General features: G+C 34.0%; 2 pseudogenes; one reads left to right on the forward strand and one right to left on the reverse strand.

Moving 5' to 3' along the window:
* Window positions 1–283: 283 nt before the first annotated feature.
* Window positions 284–17,745, reverse strand: LOC149553755 (methylthioribose-1-phosphate isomerase-like; annotated as a pseudogene).
* A 431-nt stretch (window positions 17,746–18,176) lies between these two features.
* LOC149553756 (phosphatidylinositol 4-kinase gamma 6 pseudogene) lies at window positions 18,177–20,524 on the forward strand (annotated as a pseudogene).
* The last annotated feature ends 2,562 nt before the right edge of the window (window positions 20,525–23,086 follow it).

Below are 23,086 nucleotides of genomic sequence, written 5' to 3' on the forward strand. Positions count from 1 at the left end.
TCATGACAGTTGGTTTTCAAAGTATAGTGCAGTACAATACATAAGTTGAAGAAGAAAAGTATCCTAAACTGAACACCACTATATGAAAATTATGCATTTTATCCCATAAGAACTTCAGCACTAGAATAACTACTTTTGAAGTTTATTGTGGAACAACTACTTTTGAAGTTTACTTGTGCAATCATTTTTCTCTTTTATAGAATTTAATGACTAAAGAGTACGTCACTTTCTTTAAATTGTTATGGAAATCATAGTTGCACTTGTCCAATGTATCCTTTGTCTCTTAAGAAATGCTCTCTATGAACTCCTTTACATCAAACACATAAGTTGGATCCTTCTTTTTAATTATGCCCTATTTTACACAACACATTTTAAATATTATATGCAAAAATATATATCGTGGTTGCACTTGTACAATGTATGAAATGAAGAAAACTAAGTTTGAGATCAAATTGTAATTTTTTTCGAAAAGACAGTTTATTCACAAAAGAGTAGATATGACAATGCACCTTTTCAGTTATAATGGCTGAGATATGATTTGTAGGGATAATATCAAAAGAAGGGTTGCAAACATAAATCCCAGATGGAGCTACTTGTTGACCTTGGCCAACAAGAGCATGAGTTAGTTCTTTTGGTGACCTCTCTTCAATTATTATATACTCACCAAAGGAAATTGAGAGATCCACTAAGGTCAAAGGAGTAGCTACATAAAATAGGATATGATGGTGGAAAGATGAGAGTGCTAGATTATATGTCCCTATTTTATTTGCTATGTCACCTATGAAAATATAATACTAACTTAGCAAGCCTTAAGATACAAGAACAAATGATGTTGGCAAAATTCTATCTACCAATCATCTAATGAGATTTAATTTGATGAACATCAATTTAAAATATCATAGCAAAGAAATTGTAGGATATTAATAGTAATTCTACATACCATTTGCTGCAATCCTATCTACTCCTACAACTATAGCATCTACATGACCTAACTTTTACAATGCCGCTATTGTAGAATCTACTATAAGGACTACATATATGTAATCATGGACCAATTCATGTGTAGTGAGATTTGATCCCTGAAAGTAATGCAAAAAATCTTCAAGTCAATATAAATCTTGATATTGAAATCATACGCAATAAATTTGTCCAAATATGGAATTAACAGTAACAGATTTCCACAATCCATTTGTAAAGTACTAAGTTTTTTGGATTCGATTGTGTTTGTTTATTTCATCAATGTTTTGGATCACACTGCATGATACATCATCAGGATAAGAAAGTGCATTTTCTTATCCTGATGATGGATCATGCAGTGTGATCCGAAATGTTGATGAAATAAACAAACACAATCGAATCTAGAAAACTTAGTACTTTACAAATATGGAATTTCAATAAAATACAGAGTTGGATCAAAATGTTCAACATTTTCATGTTTCATCAACTTTGAGGGATACAACAGGGAAGTTTCTTGGGAAAAGTGCTAACCAAAAACTTATGTTGCTTTCAAAAACCAAAAATAGTAGCACAAGTAGGACTAGCTAAAATAAAATATTGTGAAAATTTCCACCTAATATCTTTAATAATTAGTAAGTTTGTGAAATTGTCAACCATCAATACACTCTCTATGTTTAGAGAGGGCCCTTGATCAAATAATAACTAGAACAGTCTCTTGACATCAAACAAACAATCAGTTGGTAGGTGGAAATCACTACATATGCTAAAGTAATGTTGGAAATATTCAAGATATGATAGGATACTACGAGGGGAGGGGTGAATCAGTAACTTCAAAACTTTAAACAATTCAACACTTTAACCATTCATCATTCATTCATCTAATCTACTGCATAAATGAGAAATCAAACATCCATAACACATGTACATAGTGATTTGGTAACCCAGAAACCTTCCTAATAGAAAGTGAAACTGGGGTGGGGATGATACCCACAAAACTTCATTACTACAGTATGAAGTTGGCCAGTTAAGGCTTACATTGACCACTTCTGGTGATCTGCCCTGTTAGGAGCACAAAGGATTGCTAGGTCCATCTTGTTAGAGGATTTACAAACATACACTCAAGTATGCACTCTGTTAGGAGATTTATACAAAGACTATTAAGTCTACCCTGTTAAAGGATTTACAAAACTGATTCACCTATTAGGATGAAACAGTGGATCTACTTACAAACTTGATTTTCTTATTAGATCCTTGAAGTATATATCACCTTTTGTGACTAATGAATCATTACTACTCCTTGTAGACCTTCCTGCTTACTCTGCTCTTCTGCTAATTCACATTTACCTTTCTCAAACATTACATGTCTCTCTTGATACTCTGATCCATATTACATAGATTTCTATATTGAAAATGATATAATACATTATATTTATATACCATTCCAATAATTACAATTACAAAGTTGGCTAAAACACAAGTGAACAAAGTATTACTGAGTCGGCCAAACAGTAAATAACTCAGGTTCACTGAACTTACTCGGTGACCTTTTGATACTCGATGTCCACTGCATTACTCGACATTGTCATGCACTCAGTAGAAGTGAAGGCTTGGTCCATACTAATCACGTAACATAGTTCTAAACTCTGTAACCATTGGAGACTTAGCAGATATAGTATCACTCAATAAGAACTGAATCCTGCATTTACCTTGCTTTCACTCGGTAAACACTGTGCTTGCATTACTTGGTAGGCACTGTGCTTTTCATCACTTGGTAGACATTGTGCTTTCATCACTTGGTAGGCACTATTATTTCATCACTTGATAGGCACTGTTCTTTCATCACTCGGTAGGAACTATGCTTTCATCACTCAGTAGGCATTGTGCTTTCATCACTCGGTAGGCACTGCAAAGCTAGATGAACACTATAAACTCGGTAGCTATAATCAACTCGGTTAACACTTGAATGCTTGGTGTGAACTACGAGACTCAGTGTAAACTGCTTCAGTGATGAGTGTACAAGGTAACCACTGAATACTCGGTGTACATTGTAGACTAAGTGATGAGCTCGGTAGCTATACTAATATAGATAAGTGTTGTCACTAATGGAAATAATAACTTAATGCCAACAATCTTCCCCTTTGGCATTAGTGACAAAACACTTATAGGAAAAAACATATGTACACAGCCTAACTGAATGAATTTTGGTTTTTCAAAATTGATCTTTGTAAAACTGCTGCATATACAAATATACTTATGTACACATGCAAACTTTATTGTGTGTTAACTCCCCCTATCACTTATAGTGATGACTTTCCTCTGAATCTCTCCCTCTTTTCGACAATAATGCCAAAGGACTGCATATATACAATTTATATGGCTACACCAAAATGAGATAGAAATTCTTGATGTACCTTAAGAATGGTTACAAAAGTACTATCCCATGTCTACTACAAAATTTGATAGGTGCAGAGGGCAGTTTGAACTTCTGCTGATAATTGGATCAAGTGATTAGCCATTGAGAAGTTCTGATCTTGGACCAATGTTTTGCAATGTACAAGATGTTTTTGCATTGTGTCCATGATAGGAAGGATCATGTTCTAGATGTCTATGAGTGTAGACTGGATCCTTGCTTCCTCTCTTAATAGTTCTGCCTGAACATCTGGGAAATATCTAATCTTGGTGTGATGGGAGGTTGTGGAGGAGGAGTCCACCTTCAACTTTGATGCACTTGTTTGCATATCAATGTCAATCTTGTTTAACTTATCCTTTATTTCTTTGGTGAATCTAGAAACATCACAAAGTTTAGCAAAAAGTGATGCTACATTATTAAAAGAATTTTCAAAATTTTCCAAAGAAGTTGACAATTCAACTTGCTTTATTGCTATCTTTTGAGCAATGTGCTCTAGCACCTTATTATCAAATTTCTTTTTTGCTTTATCAATAAGTTTTTCTATCTAGAAGAATCCTCATTGAATTTCTATACAACCTCTTCTAACTAGATCAAAATGTGTTGAGTAGAATCTACTTCAACACCTATAGCATTTGTAATAATATTCTTGGCATTCTTAATGATTTTGTATTCCTTATCCCTTTCAGACCTTAATTGCTTCTACATAGCTTTCATCTCTATTAGTTGACTAGCAAACCTCATCTCTTCAATGGTAGCATTTAAATAATCAATCTTTGGAATTACTATCTCTGTGCCTAAGTCAATATCTTCTGGAATTTCCTTTCCAATGATCAAAAGTCTTAATGGATGCTTTTGTTTTACTTTTGTGATGACTGGTTTGACCTTAGGAATAGACACAATAGTGGAGATGGAAGGACTAGTAGTAAAAACTAGGATAGGACTTGAGGATTGAATGCCAATAGAAGTATTAACTGGATAAAAAACTAGAATACTTCCCAAAAATGATGATACACTAAGTATAGTAGTATTTGAACTAATTGGAGTGGAAGTGGATATAGTTGATGCTAATGGAAACAAAACTATAGAACTAGCTGGAACTGATGAAAACAAAATTGTGGAACTTATTGGTACACTTGCTATTGATGGAGGAGTTGAGGAGGCTGGCTCAGTAGCTGAAGAATTAACAGTTAGCTCGATAGATGAAGTGCTTGGCACCTCTGTTTTAGATACCTAGAGCTAGGAGGTGGCTGGTGAAGATTAAGCAATTGATGTGACTATTGTGCTCGTAATCTCACTTGTAGAAGCTATCTCCATAGTGGATGCAATAGTCTTTGGTGGAGAGTGAGGAAGGGATGCAATCACTTCTGCTGTAATTTTAACTGGATCTTCTTCTTCCTCCTTGTCTTCTTCCCCTTTTTCTTCCATAAGTGCATGCAGCTCTCCTAGAGTAACTGTTATGGATGGAGTTCTCTCAAAATCATCATCATCACTACTATCATCATCATTGATCTCCACTGGATCTTCACTGGGCTTTTGCAGATGATAGATATTTTTCCACATGTTTGTTGCATCATTCACAACATGCTCAATGTCTTTAATTAAGATCAAACATGTGTGAAATCTTATCATCATTTTACCTTCATGGTTTTTCATTGCTACCTTTATTTTTGCTCCAGTGAGATTCAGTAGAAGATTTTTCAGAGATGGCTCATATATGTCTTTAACTATTTGGGTGGCTGACTTCCATCTCGGTTGCAATCTCTCCAATAGTTCTTTGGAGATTTGAGAGGCAAGCTGGTCCGGGGAGTATTTCCATTTATCCATCTTATTAAGTACCAGTTCCTCAATCTGCATTTTCTAAACATCAGTTCTAGTTTCAAATTTCAATGCCTTGAAATTTGTGATGCTAGCTCCTTCTTCTAATTGTTTTAGCCTTTCCTCAAATATGGGTGGAGGCCTGACCAGTATAGGTTCCTACTTTCCTTTTTTGGTTCTTCTGATGAATACTACAGTGGGCTTTTTCTTAGGTTTGGTAATAGTTACCTTACCTTTCTTTTTTGGCTATTCCTCTTTAGATTCTTGTTCTTCTTTTTCTTCTTCTCCTTCTTCTTCTTCATCATCTTCTTCATCTTCACCTTTTCCCTTGTTAAGCATAAGAGGACTTGATGTAGTTTTCAATTTTGCTATCTTCCTCTTGCCTTTGCATATGGCTTGGGGTAGCTTGATTTCAAGCTCAATTTTGGACTTTGCCTCATCATATGCTTTGAAGATTGGTTGCATTGGGTCTACTAGTTCATTGACTAGTGCTTCAATGATATCCCTGGTCTCATCAATATTTACCTCATAAGGAAGAGGTTTTACCCATGCAACTCGGGGTTTGATTGCTTGAATGTACACCTTATCACAGTCAACCATAAAATATACATCATCTCTGTAGTCTTCAACTAATTTTGGTGGAATCCGGAACCTATTATTCATTCTCTCCTTGAAATCCTCAAAATAATTGTCCATGATGCTATCAAAATTTTCACCCATTTCTGCTACAAACTCATTAATCTAATAAAGAATGGGAATGTCTTTTCTCCACATAACGGTTCCTTTTGATGGAAAAAATTTTTGAACATAGAAAAATAAACAGATCAATATAGAGCTGAATTTACAAGGATTATTCTTTGAGATCCTTATGCTATGCATATTTTCATTCAATTGTCTCAACAGTAATTCTGACAGATCAAATTCAAGGTTCTTCTTGACAATTTTAAAGGCCAAATCCACAACTTCACAAGGTACATTGTTCAGTCGACTAGAGCTATATATTTTGTGGGCAATGACATGAATTCCAAATCTTAGTTCAACATCAGATACAGTGGTGACTTTTAAACCTCTACCATCCCACTTGGCTAGGGTTTGCTTCTGTAACTCCTCCCAACCTAGGGTTTTGGTAGTTTTTGTCTTGCTAAGCATAGGGAGACCCATGATTTTGTGAATCATCTTCTTTGTGATTGACACTGGTTGCTCTAACCATAGTTGCTCATTGTGCACCTGACTCAAAATATACCTAATCCATTTGGTTTGGAAGCTTCTAGGCATATGCAAGATATGAGTCAAACCTTTGGTTTCAAGATGCTTGAATTTGGGTTTCAGAGAGCCATCTACACACGTTTCTCCTAAGGCATTGTCCATCTCTAGGTTTCCAATTTCTTGAATAGAACATTTGAAATGAGTGCAAATATCATTGATAAGAAGTACCTTAGGTGGAATTTACGATTGAGCTCCATTTGGGTTGAGTGATTCTGCAACGGCTGGAACAATTTTGAAGTTGGGTGCTTTCCATTCTGTACCCTTTAGCAACATTTCTGAACCTATTTTTGCCTTGGTGCCACTACTACTTTCGGATGCCATTGTTGCTTGATAAGTGTAGGAAAATTCAAAATTTTTTTTTTTCTTTAAAATTGCTTGAAATTGCTTGGAGTTTCTTGGAATACGCTTGAAATTTCTTAGCTCTGAAATTGCGATGAAGAATGAAATCAAATTCTGCCCTTTTGATGAAATTTTTCCATAAATGCTAGGTACAAAGGTGGCTGAGATGACATAGTGTTTGATAGGTTATCATTTACTTGCTTGATAGAAGCTTGCAACTCGGTGATCGAACAAAAACTTTTAGTTGTTATCGACCTAGCTCGGTAAGGTCTTCAACTGACTTTCCTTGGTAGATGCAACTCAACAAAAGATATGTTTTCTTTCATCTTCGTGTATCTGGAATACTGATTTGATCATTCCACTTTCTTGCATTTGGAACTGCTCTAGATATAGCTTGATGATATAGTTCTAGATCCTTTATGAATCTAATTATAAATGATGGAGTCACCCACTTCTTGAGTGACATTGCCATCACTTGAACTATCTTGCTCGGTAGATTTTGGAATCCACTGTTGCCTCATTTGCTTCTGAATGTTTTCAGCTTTAGCTTTCTTTTCATTTTTAACTCTTCCTATATTCATGTAGTTTTTAGCTATATGACTAAGTTCAGTGCATGTATAACATCTTACCGTTGTGTCTCTTTTCCTCAAGTGATGCCTCGAGCAATCTTTACCAATGTGTCCATATTCTCCACAATAGTGACATCTGCACCAAGTATTGTAATCCCATCCAAAGATTTCCTTGACAATTTTTTCAGTTGGATTGAATGATTTGGATCTGCATTGGGATGCCTTGTGACCATACTTCTTGCACTTGTGACAATTGCCTTCAAATTTTGGTTTTTCTTTGCATTCATTAGCTTTATGACCATGCTGACTGCAATTGTAGCATTTACCATTGAATTTACCTTTTCCATTGCTCCAACACTTGTTTGATGTGTGACCTAGCTTACCACAGTGATTGCAAGTAGGTCTTTGATTCCTTTGGGCACCTTGTTTGGTGTTTCACCTTCTTCCTTGTAACCAAGTCTAGCTTTGCCTTTTTGTCTATAAAGATTCTACTCACTTTGCTGATTTAATTGAGTCATGTCTACTTGAGATTTTATCATTCTCTCATTGATTTTCTTTTTAGTGATCAAGTCATTTTCCAAACTTTCATTGATTTGTCTTTCAGATTTCAAGTCACTTTTTAAGCTTTCATTGATTTGTCTTTGAGTGATCAAGTCATTCCTTAGATTTTCATTTTCAGATCTTAGATTTATGATTTCTTCATTTGCATTAGATATTTGATTTACAAGATCTTCATGCTGAAGGGATTGACTATTTCTTACCTCTAAGTCTTCATTTGCCTTGTCTCTCTATTCCAAAACTTCACATAGCTTGATTGATTGAATTTATTGTTCTCTTTTAAGATTTCTTACTTCTTTTTGTAGAGAACCATTCTTTGCTAGGAGTTCCTTTATTGCCTCATTAGCTTCATTTGAAGTACTTTATGGTAAAATGTCTTCAATATTTTCTTCAACATATTGATGATCATTCATTTGTCTTGCAAGTTCCTTTCTTCTTTTCAAGAATTGAGAAAGATGCTCCTTAACTTCTTTGAGTTGAGCTATGGCTAATTCTAGATCTAGCTTTTCATTTTCAATAGCTTTGTCAAGTCTGAATATCTCCATTGTCCTTGATCTTTGCTCAAGCTATCAAACTTTATCCTAAGAACCACAAAGCTTTGATACCAATTGTTGGAAATATTCAAGATATGATATGTTACTGAGAGGGGAGGGGTGAATCAGTAACTTCAAAACTTTAAACAATTCAACACTTTAACCATTCATCATTCATTCATCTAATCTATTGCATAAATGAGAAATCAAACATCCATAACACATGCACACAGTGATTTGGTAGCCTAGAAACCTTCCAAATAGAAAGTAAAACTAGGGTGGGGATGATACCCACAAAAATTCGTTACTACAGTATGAAGTTGGCTAGTTAAGGCTTACGTTGACCACTTCTAGTGATCTTCCCTGTTAGGAGCACAAAGGACTCCTAGGTCCACCTTGTTAGAGGATTTACAAACATACATTGAAGTATGCACTCTGTTAGAAGATTTATACAAAGATTGTTAAGTCTACCCTGTTAAAGGATTTACAAAACTGATTCACCTATTAGGATGAAATAGTGGATCTACTTACAAATTTGATTTTTTGATTAGATCCTTGAAGTATATATCACCTTTTGTGACTGATGAATCATTACTCTTCCTTGTAGACCTTGCTACTTACTCTTCTCTTTTGCTAATTCACATTTAGCTTTCTCAAACATTACATGTCTCTCTTGATACTCTGATCCATATTACATAGATTTCTATATTGCAAATGATATAATACATTACATATATATACCATTCCAATAATTACAATTACAAGGTCAGCTAAAATAGAAGTGAACAAAATATTACTAAGTCGGCCAAACAGTAAATAACTTGAGTTCACTAAACTGACTCAGTGACCTTCTAATACTCGGTGTCCACTGCATTACTCGGCATTGTCATGCACTCAGTAGAAGTGAAGGCTCGATCCATACTAATCACCTGACATAGTTTTGAACTTGGTAACCATTGGAGACTCAATAGATATAGTATCACTCGATAAGAACTGAATCCTTTATTTACCTTGCTTTCACTTGGTAAACATTGCACTTGCATTACTCGGTAGGCACTGTGCTTTTCATCACTTGGTAGACACTATGCTTTCATCACTCGGTAGGTACTATTCTTTCATCACTTGGTAGGCACTGTACTTTCATCACTCGGTAGGCACTGTGCTTTCATCACTTGGCAGACACTGCAAAGCTAGATGAACACTGTAAACTCGAAAGCTATACTCAACTCAGTTAACACTTGAATGCTCGATGTGAACTGCGACACTTGGTGTAAATTGCTTCAGTGATGAGTGTACAAGTTAACCACTGAATACTCGGTGTACATTGTAGATTGAGTAATGAGCTTGGTAGCTATACTGATACAGATAAGTGTTGTCACTAATGGAAATAATAACATAATGCCAACAAGTAGATGACTTTTTAAATTGAAATAATCTATGATAACTTTTCGAGTCAAAATTGTTTATAATAATTTTTCAAGTTACATTAATTATTAGAATCTAGATACAAACAACATTGAACAATTTTCTTGATGATTTTTGACATGAAGTGAATTCTTATAGACTAAAATATAGAGTTCGGTCACATAAATTAATAAATAACCATCCACAATACTTGGTTGAATGGTCTCATCTCTATGCAAAAAGCAGTCTCTAACAGTCCCTCAGAATGAAGTGTACGAATCACACCAAGAGTAGTACCATATCTAGTAGTTGCAAGACTGGTCAAACACATCACTAAGTTATGTTAGAATCATGTAGAGTTCACAAAGAAATGGATGCATCAAACATATTATTGAAGTTCTATCACACCTTCCAGTGTTACAATGAGTCAAAACATTAAGGTTTTGAGCTTTGTTGGTCTAGCATAGAATAAATTTGGTCCCATGTAAACTGATTGCTTTGTTAGAATTGGCATCATCTATCAACATTCCTTTAGCAGCTTCAATATAGGCCTGTACTCAAGAATTATAAAAATGCCATTAGAAATTTAGAAGTATATATATACAAAATGATTTGACTTGAGTATACATAGATGATTAGACCTTAGCAATACTTCATATCGTTACTAACTCAAAGTGCCTTCTTCATTTTCCCCACCAAGTCCTCTGCTGATCTATCACAACCATTAGTTTCTACATTAAAAATAAACCAGCTATTGGTTCCCTCTTTGATTAGAAAAGATGGATTGTATACCAATGGATAATACAGATTCATGTGAGGAAATCACCCCTACCAGCCATCAATGTACCAAATCAAGAAAGCAAGACTAACAGATGTAGTATAGGGTACTAGATATAAAACAAAGTGAAACATAAGATAAAAGCTAAATTCCATGTGGGTCCTTTCAGAGTTGGAAAAAGATTCCCTAAACAAAAATGAAGTTCAAAAAGAATGAAAAAGTCACATCAAATTTAACAATCTAGAGAGCTAGAATGTGATTTCAAAATTAAAACATGAAGAAAAAGAATCTCACTCCTACAATTCACACACAACAAATACTAAGATCACTGCCAAGTTGAAAATTAACATCATGTAGGTTAATAAGTTCCTCCTAGAACATATGACCAAAGAAGATGACAAAAACCACGAATTTACTAACATGAAAGGTGATGCTTGGGAAATAGAAATACAAGGTGTACCCAATTGCTTTAGCGTTGCTATTTATAAAAGTAGTCTTGCAAAAATCTAATGTGAGGGCATCACTCCAAAGCTACAAATTGAAGGGATGTTATCTCCATATTGCACAATATCTCATGAATGCTATTGTTAGAATAAAACTTCTCCAATTCCTTCTACTAGATTAATTTCTAGTAATGTTAGTTCAATACATAATTGGGGGCAAGATAGAATTGTAAGCCATCATAGTAGAGGGTGTATAGTCAACTTTATCTCATTATCAGCAGTCAAATGTAGCAAATTTATTTGAAGAGCTAAAAAACGAGATAAGGATCCTGCATGCTTATTGTGGAGATGCTAAAATTTTTGCTGGCTTGCATGTTCAAGACCATTAAGGACATCTAGAAATTAGATGTGATTACATCATGCCATTTTCTCTAGCCCTTCCATCCATAGATCAAGATGCCGAAGGGAGACATGTTATAGTGTGTGTTTCACATCTTTGATAAGGAATTGAAGGGGAAGGTTAGTCAATGAAATGAGCCTTGAGTCACATTGATGTAGAGAGCAAGAGCATTAAAAATGCAGATTAAAATGATTGTAATACTAGATGAGGATTTCATTTATAAGATTTTTAGATGCCCAAACATCAATGAGTATGTTGTTATCATCATATAGTCAGATAAGATTATAATACAAGCACTTTGAGAAATGTAGATAGAATATGAACATGAACTAGCTCAAGACATCTAAGCCTACCATTGCAAGGTGGCCAAAGACTCTCCCGTATTGAATTCCAACAAGAGGTCAATGATTTGATAACCCTTCTTAGTGGGTTAAAGGTCCTCCTAAATCTTAAATTTTTCACTAATGAATGTATCCATAAATTCACATTGTTAGAATGCCAATCATAAAATCTTTTGAGTAAAGTAGATTAGTGATGCAATTTGTGATTATCTTTCAAAGGTGTCAAATAGCTTGAAGTTCTACATGACCTCCTACTTAGTGTATAATGTCCCATCAATGAGACATTTTATAGGTGTGAATTTATAGAGTGACACAAGTTAAATCCTGGTGTATGAGTATTATTCCTAAACTCTATAAAAGTATGAAACACTTGAGGATAGTTAATGAAGTTTCTTAACTAGTTTGGTTGCACTGTCATCATGCTTTAATTTATTAAAGTAGGGTAGCCACATTTGTGAAGGATTATTATTTTGAGCTTGCATTCTCATGGTGTATGACAATGTATTAGCTATTGTTTAGTGCATGTGTTTAGTTAAATGGTTCTCTATCTAGTGTTAATATTCCATTGGTTGTTACAAATGGTTGGAATGGTCCAAAGCTGTAAGAAGGCTCTTGGGACCCATTTCTCTTCACTCAATCTTAGTCATTGCCTTAAATAATTTTTTTTTGGCTAGTACCTAGCAACTTTGGAAAAAGTAGTGTTGGGAGTGAAGGAGTGTAGGATATTTGATGGAAGGAGTAAGCATACAACTAGAGTAGATTTCTTGGTTTAGTTGAGTTTCAAGATATCAAACAAAGCCTTACTGAAAGTGGATTTATTGATGCAAAAAGAGTTGTGTTGATGTCTTGTCTAGTTGCCATAAATGTGGAGAACAAGGTTAGTATGCATAAAGTGTGATTATATCACTAGGAGGAAATCAAAGTAGTCCTAAAAAAGAAATATGTGCAACATAGCTTCTCTAAAAAAGGATCTTTTTAACCATTGACCAAAAAGCAAGCCTAAAAAATCCACAAAGAAATTCTAGAAATAATATTCCTAGACATAAGCCATTGGTTTTCCTATGAACCTATTGCCATTGGTATGATTTTGTTAAACTAATTGTAAGCAGTCACAATAAATTAGAAAAGAAATCTAAAGAGATTGTCATTCAAAATAAAACTTTATACTTACCAACTTTCCACCAACTATCTAAACTTTAACATGATGACCTTTAATATCCACAACTTGTCCATCAATCCAAGCCACTTCATAATCTTGCATCCATACTTGATAACCTACAAGAATGTTTATAGGAGCAAGAACACTACTTGGTGGTTAACTAATGTAGGAACAAGAACTACTAATGACAATAGATTTATATTACAAGATTGCCAAAAAGATACTTTCATAACCTTAATATCAATCTAATCCATCAACTATGAAATTCTCAAAATGTTCTCTTTAAGGATAACTCACATGTTGGAGGAAAGAACTATAACAAAATAAATAAAGATTGTCACTTTTGATGACCATAAGTGTTCAATTACTGAGAGATAATAGTGGCAAGAGCAACTCTAGTAACACTTAACCTAAGAATGAGAATAAAAAGGGGAAATAATAGGGCATTAAATATGTTGATGGCCCCTACAAAAGTTTTAAAAACCACACCTCAAGAACAAGCTTATGTGCATGCACAATTTAGTAATTTCAAAATTTATAATATGTGGACATTATAACAAAGTTGAAATTGTAGTCTGATGAAAGCCAAAGTGAATTAAAAATCAATGAGTGAGTTTGAAAGTGTAGGGAAATAAAAATACCATTTTGATTTATATTAGGATACAAGAATAAAATACAATTTTAAATTTTAATGCAATTGCAAGAGGTACTGGCCAGACCATTATACAGGGAAAAGATATAAATATGGATTAGATGGCATAAATACATAACAGCAGCAAAAGGAACAAATGGACTTGCCAAATCATCATCTTGTCTCTATAACCCAAAATAAATGTTAGATATAAGTACCTCACTCTCAATGGTATCAAATTGTTTTCCTATGTTACAGATGCTAGGCATATAACTGTGGAGGAAGCAAGAGGCTATATAATCCAAACTGAGCATGCATTGACAAGGGCAGGAGTTAGGTTAAATAAAATGTATGAAGAAATGAGGAATAACCTAACAAGAGATCTCAATAAAAAACTATGAAAGGAGAATGTGGAGTCTAAATTTATGGTGTTGCTAGAGAAAAATAGAAATCTGTTACATGAGATCAGTATCCTAAACAATCCTCTTAAAATGCTACCTTGTTCTCTTAGGACTGTAATGCTGGGTACCCAATCTGACCTATTACAAAAAGCCAATTAATAGTTAAAGAATTCTCATAACACTACTCATTCTTTTTAGTTCTTGTGTTATAGAAGTGGATATAATTCTCATATAACTAGTGCCTTAATGTCAAGAATGGATGTTGTGAAAGTCTTGACTCCTTGGCTTTGGAAGGAATTGAAGAACAATGGTTTGACGAGGATTAGAGAACTCCATCACACTATAGATATCTAAGAACACACTATAGATTGAAAATCTCATGGTACATGTAGGGAAATTCATGTATATTCTAATCTAGCAAAGGGTTTTGAAGATAAAATTAATGAAAAAGAGGGTCCTAGAAAAGAGGCTCTATGATGGCTTCAAAGCATATTTGTCATCTCTGGAGGGGCTTACAGAAAGAAAATAAGAAATGAATTTATAATAGTTAAGTATTTTATTTTCCCCTAAGTTATGGGACCGTGAGTATTATGTACTAAACCTTGCAATTAAAGTGGTCAATCATTGGATATTTCCTATCCCATGAGATCAAAGTTTATTAGTGGATGAAAACCCCTTAACCAGTCATGGGAAATTCCTTAGAGGTATTGATTTGTTGTTGTATTGTCTTCTAAAATTCTATTTTGTTTGATTTTTAGGAATCTCTCTTTGTGCCCAAAGTTTGTAATGCTCGGGTTGCTTTTGTAGCACCATTCATTGAAGATTCTTTATAGTTTTTTATCATAATATTTGCTGCTATTTTTCTTGAAATTTTGGTAAACTAAATTTCCAATAAATGTAATTTTTTATTTTTATAGGATATTTATAGAGTTATTGCAAACTCTTCTTAGTCTACAAGTGCCTACATTAATTTTTGCTAATTTTGTTAAACTTGTAATTTCTTAGAACATAGGATTCATCTGATTTGAAATAAGATCCAATCATTGGTATTTTGTGGGGTGCAATAAAATTGAAATATTGAACATCCCTAATTGTGTATTTTGCATTAGAACCATGATCTTTCCATCTTTTATGGAAATTTCACTAGCCAATATTGGGAATTTAGATGGAGAAACTATGGATAGTTTGGTTGAATTTATGAAACAATTGGACAAGCTAATAGAAATTAGAATAACTTGCAAGATAATACAAAGGAATATGAAAGAGTTGAGAGAGAAGGACCCTGGATCAAAAACTCAAAAGCTTGTTATAGGGGAGATCAAGGAACATAGCTTCTTTGAAGAATAATGGAAGTTTAAACCAACAATCACTAATACCATGTTCAGATTCTGAAGAAAATTTCTTCAAATCTATGTTATAGGGACTTTCTATAATGTTTTGGGACACTTGGATGGGTAATTAGTATTGAAAATTGTTTCCTCATATTTATAGAATGAAGATCATACATATAATATATATTTTAAACAGTTTAGAAAAATATTGAAGCTTGAAGCTTAAAAGAATAATCCGTAGATTGGAAGGTAAACCACAACTTCATATGACTAGTATCATTCTTGAATAATTTCCATAATTAGTATCATTTTTCATTCTTTAGTTCTTTTATTCTGATGATTATGGAATATACACTGTGATCGAAAGCTTTGATGAAAAATAAGAACATAATCAATCTCAGAAAATATAATATATAATATTCCAGTGCTGGCCCAACAAAACCATGAAGAAACTCTGCTAATTTATCTAGCTTGAATGTTATTGTAAGGATCACCAATGTAGCTAAAGGTAATGGAAGGGTTGCTTGAGCATTTCCACCTATTGAAATTACCAACACAAAAAAATAAAATAATAATCAAGACATTGTTTAGAGCTTTATAAGAATTTTCTCTAAAAATACACAGTTCATTGAAATTTCAAACAGTGGGCTGACTCATTTGCAAATAAGGATTGACACACCTGTTAGACTTGGGACATGCACATAGTAGCAACTAAGACCTCTTTTATCTCAACCTCAATACTATGAAGATTTATTGTAGGACTTGGCCAGTCAGTTCCATTCATTGATGCAAGTTTCCAAATTCTACGAGTAACTTCTATTGTAAAGTAGCTAACAATGGTGGCAAGGGAAGTAGGAAGAAAATCAGCTAGGTCCCTAAGGCCTACACATTTAAAGCTTTGAAAAAAGAATAAAATAGTTATAATATTGCTATAGCCTTTAATTGCACTCGCAAAAAAAATCCTTCTTTGGTTACAGTCCATTATTAGTGCATTAAATAAACAATAAATAATATGTTTTAAACAACCTTCAAGGAATGTTCCTAATGAAGATTTTAGTGGTGAAAATTTTGTGAGAAATAAATTAGCCTCTTGCTCTTCTTAGGAAGAGGAGGCAAAGGTACACAAACATGCCCCTGAATTTTTTAAAACAAAATATTTTATGTTTTCCAAGGAAATCCAGGCAATGCAGGTGTTGGTTTGATTATTAGCAAAGATGATAGGAGCTTTATCCATGGTGAATTTCTTTTCTGGGAAGTTAGGACCAACAATGAAGCAGAACGGTGTGATTCCCCTTATTAGGATATTCCAAAATTTTTCCATAAAATCATAATTCCATTTAAAAATAAGAAATGTAATAATACATCTAACAAAATAATTTTAGCCATTGAAATGCCTTCTATAAGAGAAATCCTGGCCTATGTACTATACACAATATTATTCACTTTGAAGCTGACATTAAATTATATGTCAAGATACATCTATTTTCACTAATCAAATGTATATATCATGAAATCATATAAAATTCTCCTATTAATATCTAATTAAGGCATTAGGAATTTTTATGTGGGTTCACATAATGAACTTATTAGGAATATATTGAAACATTTGCAAACTACAGTCTTGAGATTCATTGTCCTTGTGCTACCAAAGCATGGAAGGGGGCAGCCCTTCCATCCCTTAGCTCAACTTGGAGGCTAGTTGTCCTCCATGTTCAAGCCCAAAAGCATGGAAGGCGGTCGTCCATTCCCCTCCTTGCCCACAAACATAGAAAGATAGCCCTCTATTCTATCTCAGGGTGGCATACTTCATTGGACCTTAGGCCCAAAGGTTCTCTAAAGCCCCTGATCCACAAGCCTAACATTCATCTTGGGGTGGCATACTTCAAAACTCAAAATTCAGAATAGATTATTCAATGAATCCCTCACCATTTATGTTAATGCATGTAGCTTCGGTCTAACAATAACTATGATCAACATATATATCTATATGTATATATGTATACTAGTATGATGCACATACTTATATATATATATATATATATATATATAGATATATATATATATATATACATACATATATATATATATATATACATATATATATATATATATATATATATATATATATATATATATATATATATATATATATATATATATATATATATATATATATATATATATATATATATATATAGTTTGAGATTTCATTTTAGACATGATTGAAACTCATTTTGTTTCATTTGATTTAAGATCACTATCGATCTATATTATATCGGGCTGTAGTTCATAATGATCGGTAATACATGATTAAGACTTGTGTTAAGTTTGTAACAAATCAAGCATGATTAACCAACACCAAACTGGTGAAATGGTGAATGTTCATGACTCCATTCGGAGACATGCCCATTCACCCTCACACCCCTCCATGTGATATGTATACTTGATTTTCCTGACATAAAAAGGCATCAAAATCAATTAATGCAAGCATATCAAAGGATAGATTTACATTTCAATTTCCAAAAAAATTTATTATCTCTATTATTTTTGTACTAACACATACAGATTCTAGAGAAAATATATTCTTTGACATCAGTGTTCATACCTGCAATCAAAAGTTGTGCATCAGTCAACCTATTTCTTTCATGAATATTGCGAATAGCCTAACAGACCCTAAATTGATGTTTATAGTCTCATGATCCTTATAGTGGTAAAGATCCCTTGCCCCACAGCCAATAGGTTGGAGACCATATCTTTTTGGAGTTGAGTGCTGGCATTGAGTTTAAGTTTTATAAACACTACACTTTCTCTTGTACACTAGATAGTATGATAGAAATAGAAATGGCTATTGCTATCATAGAAAGAGGTGTAAATTGATAATACAATGGTTTCAATAAGTTGGATAGCAAGCAAACAGTGAGGTGGTGTGTGTTCATGTAGACAGACATAGGCAAAGTTTTAGCCATTGAATTAGATAGAGTTGACAATGCACATACTATTAAAAAGAAGATGCAGATAGCCTTGAATGTACCCACTAATGAAAGCTCTCTTACATTTGGAGATACAATGTTGAAAAACGATTTGAGTGCAATATGCAACGGTGCTCCCCTTCGCCTAACAAGAGGATCTTTCCATTGGAGTTCATCTACACCATGCCTTTCTCCAACTATCAATGGGCAGCTTCAAAGAGATAGAAGTAGGCCTATTGAGATTGTTGGAGGTTCAAACATCTTTAGAGAAATCAAGAAGTTGGTTAAGGATGTAGTTAAGGTTGTTGAGAATGGTGTAGAGCCAATTCCTATTTTTGGTGGCCTTGGTAGTGCCTATTTTTTCCAAAATAGGAGAGGAAAGTATGTTGCTATTGTAAAGCCAAAAAATGAGGAATCTGTTGCTCCAAAAAATCCCAAAGGTTTTGTGGGAAAAGTTCTGGGGAAACTAGGGATGAAGAGGTTAGTGAGAGTGGGTGAGACATGAATCAGGGAAGTGGTAGCTTATCTTTTAGACCATGATCATTTTTCAAAGGTTCCCCTTACTGTGCTGGTTAAAATTACACACTCAATTTTTACTATTAAAAAAGCTATGACTAAAAGAAAATTTTAAAATGAAAGATGAAATGTAAGCAAGATAGCTTCTTTTTAGCAGTTTGTCCCACATGATTTTGATGCCAATGATCACGAAACTTCTAGTTTTCCAGTGGATTTTGTACATAGGATTGGCATATTAGATATTAGGATACATAACAGTGATAGACATGTAGGTAACCTTCTTGTGAAGAATATGGAGAGAGTAGGAAGATACCCTCAAGTTAGATGTGAACCTGTGGAGCTCATAACTATAGATCATGGTTTGTGCCTTCCCGAAAATCTGGAAGATCCTTATTTTGAGTGGCTTCATTGGCCTCAAGCATCAATACATTTCTCAGAGGATGAACTAGAATATATATACAAACTTGATCCCATTAAGGATATAGAGATGTTGAGAGTGAAATTACCTATGGTTTGAGAGGCTTGTTTAAGGATTCTAGTTTTGTGCACTATTTTCTTGAAAAAAGATATTGAATCTGGACTTTGTCTTGCAAAAATTGGAGCTATGATGAGCCATGAATCTCAGGGGATGAAAGAGGGACCAAGTGAACTGGAAGTTGTTTGTATGCAGGGAAATTTGGAGGTTGATCATGAAATGTTAGCCATTAGGTCTAAGGGAGAGGCAGGGGAAGATATTATTTTAGAAATTTCATTGGAAGAAGATTATATGGCTAAGCAGATTCAATTTGACATGGACTATGAGGATGATGAGGAAAATTACATAAAATCTACTCATAATGTTTGGATGAAAAAAACATGTTACAATCATGACAATCAATGCGACTCTGTGGAAGTAAATGGCTTTAATAAAGCTAAAACCAGTAGAGTTCCCTATATGTTTTATCGATCCTTGTCATCCTATTCCCAAATAACTAATTTTAATGTTAATCTTGTTTCAAATGGTACACCCAGAAGTTCATGTGGAGGGAAGTTTCCCTTCAAATCAAAATGTTCTTCACCTAGACATGTCTTCGAGGAAGTAAATGATGTTAAAAAATTTGAAATTGGTAGAGTTCCCTATTTTTTTCCTCAATTCATGTCATGCCCTTCTCAAAAAATTGATTTGTTCATTAATTCTAATTCAAATGGCAGACCTAGAAGATCACATAAAGGTAAGTTTCCTTTGGATCAAATTGCCCCTCACTTAGAACTCCAAAGGGAGGATGCTAGAGTACACTTTCAAAGCTGGAAGAAATTTCATCTTTAGAGGAAAATGAAATGCAAGAACTAGTTCTAGAAATGCAAAATCTGGGTCTATTGAGGGATTATGGGAAGCCTTCATTCAATCATCAAGGAAGCTCTTTTTCTTTAGGGTTGTCTGCATCATTGAGGTGTGATAGTTTCTTAGACAAGAACTCGAGTGGTTCTTGTCATGTAGGATTTCAAAGAGGGTGTAGTAGCAAGCAAGGAATATCAACTGTTGGACCCATGCAAAGTGGACATGAGATAGGTGCAATGACTAGAAATGGTATTAAGTTCTTAGATATGACTGAAGAAGAGTAGATTTTGTTTGTTGAATATTTTAAGGATCTTTTGCTAGATGCTTTTGCTTCAAGGAAAAGCACGAGCTCAAGCAATAGACAGAGGCTTGGCACATTGTGTTAGTTTTGAGTATTAGCATTCGAGTCACAAGGATTTAATTTTCTTTTCTCATGGGGAGTTATGAGAACCTTATGATGGTCATTGGGTACTTCCTATAGCATATTGTATATTATGTGTAAAGATCTTTGATCAAAATTTGTACACGTACCGAACACTGAGTCATTTAATGTCTAGCTCTCTCTTGTGACTTTGTAAATATTTTACAGGATGTCAAGACTGTACCTTGTATGAATGGTGGGTGATTTAAGTGTATATTATAAGATGGGGGTTGTGAACAATCCATTTTAAAGCTTGACCTAAACTACCATTTTCTTTAATTAGACATGCAATTGGATGCTGATCGAAAAAAAAAAATCTTCATAAGGCAAGTGAGATCTTGTTGTCTTCCTTTCGGATCTTTTTTGAAGTGCTTTCAACTTCTAGCAAAGAAAAACATTAATTTTCAATTTGTTTGAGATCTTAAAGTTTCAGGTTTGATGACATGGTACTTGGAGACCTAATATTATATGTTATTCTTTCATGAAATCCTTAATCTGGTGTATCTGAAGAGCAATTGATGCCTTTGTTCTTCAAGTAGCTCTAACATTAAGGGAATAGCTAATAATGGAGATGAAAAGAGTAGATGACAAGCTGCATTTTTAAGTTCATGTTCTTTTATTTGTATAAAAAAGTTTATATAATGCAGTTCAGCTAAATATCTACACGGGAAAATCCATACTATGCTAGATAATTGAGTTGGGGAACCTGAAGCAATATTTTTCTCTATAGCTTGCACCTTGAAAGGCTGAAAATTTCTATCAATAGTATGGTGGAAAATATGATACTATGTTGGAGTAGCAGATTTGACTCTATGATTCCTTGTAGAATCAATGACACTATTTTTGATGTGGGAAGATGGATACCAGATACATAGTTGCGGTTGTAAGAAGGCTAGTCAATTTTTCAATTTTGTTCACAGTCCTAGATAGTGAGTTCTTAAGCATAAAGCTTTTAGATATTGCTGAGTAAATTTTTGTACAATACAGAATCAATGAAGTTGTTTCTTAGGAAAGTGCATTTTAGACACATAGTTGCTGTTGTAAGAAGGCTAGTCAATTTTATAATTTTGTTTGCATGCCTAGATAATGAGTTCTGAAGTATAAAGCTTTTAGATGTTGTTGAATACATGTTTTCACATGGGATCATTTTGGTGTGCTACTCATTGAAGGTATTATTGTGAATTTGGTAGTAAATTTGATTTAGTTAGTTGTGTATTTGCATCTTTGAGAACAAATTATGTTTTGCAGAATATGTACCTTTTGTTTTAGTAAATATAATTTTCTTACTTGATCAAAAAAAAAAAAATAGCTGAAGCACTAACCAAACAATGGAATGAAACCTAAAATAGCATACCTTAGCAAAATTGACATAGAAAAGAGTAGCTTCTTCATATTAGAAACCTAAATGCGATTCTTCTTTTGCATTTCCTTTTGGTCATTGAGATCCAACTTTGTAGTGGCTTTTGTCACTTCTTCCATCTTTTGGATATGTGAATTCTCTCTGTTTGTCTTTAGGAACAAGGGGAAAAAAATTTGTGCACCCAAAGTTGTGGAGTCACTTCAATCTATCACTAGATATCTATTACAATGATGGCTTATCAAGTTCTTGTGAAATCCTTGATACATTCAGAGGGTTCTGTCTCGTCAAGTTTATCCTGGGCAGTTGTTGAAGAGACAACTGTTGTTTTTCATATTCATAGAATAGAGATGAGATCAATTCTTGCTTAGTCTTCACCTCTGACTCCACCTTCTCACTCTACTCCCAAAGAATCGTATCCCCCAGCCTATGCTCATCTCAATTCCAAAGGGTTGTTTTCCCATTTCTTGCCCATTTTTTGTCATGACTCGAGCTGGTCAAAATTTTTGACCAACTCGGGAAAACTTAACTCAATTTTGACCAACTTGGGGATTAAAAAAAAAGAAAAGATGGAATCATAGCTTTGGTAAAAATTTTGGTAGAAAAATAAGTGCAAATGTACTAGTGTGGTGAGTGGCTCATAATAGTCATCTTTGACTTCTATTGGAAAGAAGTCTGGAAAAAGGGTTTGAAACTGAGACCCTTCAATAGAATTATCATCTTCATAAGATGTGATGTGATGTATCTATTATGAATCAACCTCTAAGTTGTTCTAATGTGCACTAGCTCTTGGTGAAGTAAAATCTAAATGAGAGGTTAATCCTTGTGCAGTGAAACCATTGAATGTGGCAATGTGAAAAATATCACATTCTTTGTCATGAATGGACTCTTCAGATAATGATTCAAATTCCCACTTAGTGGAATCATCATCATCTTTGTTATTAGGGTGTCCATGAGTGGTTCTCTTGTGTAATGTGAGCATGGGAGGGATAGATTTACATTTATAATGTCAGCTACTTTCTAGTTACTACCATCCCTTTCTTTAGGCATCCACGCCAAGGTGGAAGAGGAGGAATCACTCTATTTGGGATAGGACTTGGGAGTGATTTGTGCATTGTCTAGTTGACTGCACTCCACCCCTATTTTGGATCTGTTAGACCTAAACTGTGC

The sequence above is a fragment of the Cupressus sempervirens genome, chromosome 6 (genome assembly GCF_028749045.1).
Source record: "Cupressus sempervirens isolate cs-2001-9-10 chromosome 6, ASM2874904v1, whole genome shotgun sequence".
In the NCBI taxonomy this organism is placed as follows: Eukaryota; Viridiplantae; Streptophyta; class Pinopsida; order Cupressales; family Cupressaceae; genus Cupressus; species Cupressus sempervirens.